The sequence below is a fragment of the Hyla sarda genome, unplaced genomic scaffold (assembly GCF_029499605.1).
Source record: "Hyla sarda isolate aHylSar1 unplaced genomic scaffold, aHylSar1.hap1 scaffold_2205, whole genome shotgun sequence".
Classification (NCBI taxonomy): Eukaryota; Metazoa; Chordata; class Amphibia; order Anura; family Hylidae; genus Hyla; species Hyla sarda.
In genome coordinates this window covers 45,649-48,268 of record NW_026608879.1, presented here as the reverse complement: position 1 = coordinate 48,268, position 2,620 = coordinate 45,649, and the positions used below count along the sequence as shown (strand labels likewise).

The following is a 2,620-nucleotide window of genomic DNA, read 5'->3' as shown; positions in this document are numbered from 1 at the left end:
GGAGGCATCTGCAGGCAACAAAGGTAGGTGTGTGCTTGTGTGTGTGTTTCCTATGCAGATCCTAAGCCCAGTGTCACATGCAAGTAGGAGGAGTAAGAAGGGTTCCTGGCAAATCCGGGTTATGGATTGCATTTAAAAAGGCCCCGTGGGAGTGCAATGGGCCCCTGTCTTGCTGCTTAGCAATAATGGTATGGGTTTAGGTTCTGCTGTGTGTACTGGTGGTTGACTGCCCCCCAGCCCAGAGTGTGCATGGAAAATTGTCTGGCAGCCTCCCTGACAGCAAGCAGTGATAGTGCCCATGAAGGGCACCTTGTTGGGCCCGCCCCTTTCACGGTTATCGCTTCTCGGCCTTTTGGCTAAGATCAAGTGTAGTATCTGTTCTTATCAGTTTAATATCTGATACGTCCCCTATCTGGGGACCATATATTAAATGGATTTTTGAGAACGGGGGCCGATTTCGAAGCTTGCTTCCGTCGCCCTATGCATTGACCCGATATGGCAGTATCTTCGGGTACAGTGCACCACCCCCTTACAGGGTTAAAAAGAAAGATTCCTACTTTCATTGCTACCTGCTTGCTGGCTAGCCAGCTAGCCAGCCCTGTGGGCCTTGCTGCTGCTGCAGCCAAAAAACAAAAGGTGGTGCTGCTGCTGCTTCTGCTGCTTCTGCTTCTGCTTGTGTCTGGCCGCTGTTGGAGCGTCCAGGCACAGGACTTCTGCTGCTGCTGACTAAATGGCCTCCTTAATTGGATCATTTGAGTAGCCAGCACACCTGTGCCGGTAGGGCATGACATGATAGGCAGCTGCCTTGATAGCGGGTGGGTGCTGAATGTTCCTAATTGACAAAATAAGATTAATGCTTATGAAGAAATATAAAATCTCATCCCTTCCCCAATACCGCGCCACACCCCTACCCCTTAATTCCCTGGTTGAACTTGATGGACATATGTCTTTTTTCGACCGTACTAACTATGTAACTATGTAACATAACATGGGGGGGGGGGGGGGGGTCTCCTGGCTGTTCACACAGGTGTGTCATTGCTGTACATTGACCATGCATTGCTTCTGTGGTATTGCAAAGGCAAAGACAAATGCTTCCAGCCATCCATTGCACTAATGGATTGGTCATCAGCTGGCTGTCTATGTCCCGCATCAATATAGACCAAAGTACAGAGGGTTAGGCTATGCTATTGTGCACCTACCTGATGCATCAGAAGGTGCGAGGCCCTTGCTAAATTCTGTGCACAGACTTTGAGATCTATACTTTAGACTGTATCTAAACCTGCTCCAACATGGACTGACATTCTGGCCTACTTTCAGCCGATGCGACTTGTCTGTCGCTGAACAGTTGCTTTTTATGTATTCAGCACCTATGTATAATGTTGTAAAAATGCTCTAGAAGCTAAAGTCGCAGAAATGTCACACATATTTGGCCTGCAACTTTCTGTGCGACAAATTCAGACAGGAAAAATCAGTATAAATCCTTAGAAAATTATCCCCCAGTGTCTCCATCTGCTGGCGGTATTGAATAAGCATTGCTGCACTGATGGGGTATGCATTAGACGGAAAAAAAGAAGAAAAAGAAGAATAATACGCCCAGAAAAGAGGCGAAAAGGAGAAAAACGTGAAAAAAAAGTAAGAGGAAGAGAAGGGAAAAAAAGGTGGAAATGGGTTTAAAAGTGATTTCGGCGGAGAAATATATATATATATATATATATATATATATATATATATATATATATACGCGCACACACACACATATATATAAACGTATTCTCCGTTGAGATATTGCAGCCGCTGCTGTGTCCAGGCCCAGGAGCCTTAGCACTGTGCTGTGATGTCACTCAATACCACTGACATCACTAGGTGTAAACAACATCTCTCCTTTGCTGTGTATGTGACTATGGAGCTGTTTGGTGATGTCGTCTATTATGGCCTTCATAGAAGCAACAGGAGATTGTTGCATCCATCTAGAACCCTCAGAACTACAGTGCTATGATGTCACTCACTTCCACAGGCCTTGCAGAGTGTAAACAACAACAACCCAGCTTTGTTGTGTATGTAACCATAGGGATTTGTGATGTCACCTAGAACCTTCACAGCAGCGACAGGCGACAGCTTTATGAGGAGCATCAGCACTGCTCTGCCTGAGCAGAACCATCACCGCCATAGGTTGTCAAATAACCCGGGTTTAACCCACACAGGTAAGTCCAATGGGGTGCAGGCATGTCCTCTATGCTTACAGCTTCCCGTGGGTGTTGGTTTGATACCGTTTGGGGACAGCCAAGGAGGCATCTGCAGGCAACAAAGGTAGGTGTGTGCTTGTGTGTGTGTTTCCTATGCAGATCCTAAGCCCAGTGTCACATGCAAGTAGGAGGAGTAAGAAGGGTTCCTGGCAAATCCGGGTTATGGATTGCATTTAAAAAGGCCCCGTGGGAGTGCAATGGGCCCCTGTCTTGCTGCTTAGCAATAATGGTATGGGTTTAGGTTCTGCTGTGTGTACTGGTGGTTGACTGCCCCCCAGCCCAGAGTGTGCATGGAAAATTGTCTGGCAGCCTCCCTGACAGCAAGCAGTGATAGTGCCCATGAAGGGCACCTTGTTGGGCCCGCCCCTTTCACGGTT

General features: G+C 47.3%; 1 non-coding gene across 1 annotated transcript; it reads left to right on the top strand.

Moving 5' to 3' along the window:
- The first annotated feature begins 336 nt into the window (after positions 1-336).
- Positions 337-527, top strand: LOC130320629 (U2 spliceosomal RNA). The gene has a single exon (XR_008866499.1). It is a non-coding gene; the product is annotated as a U2 spliceosomal RNA (small nuclear RNA).
- The last annotated feature ends 2,093 nt before the right edge of the window (positions 528-2,620 follow it).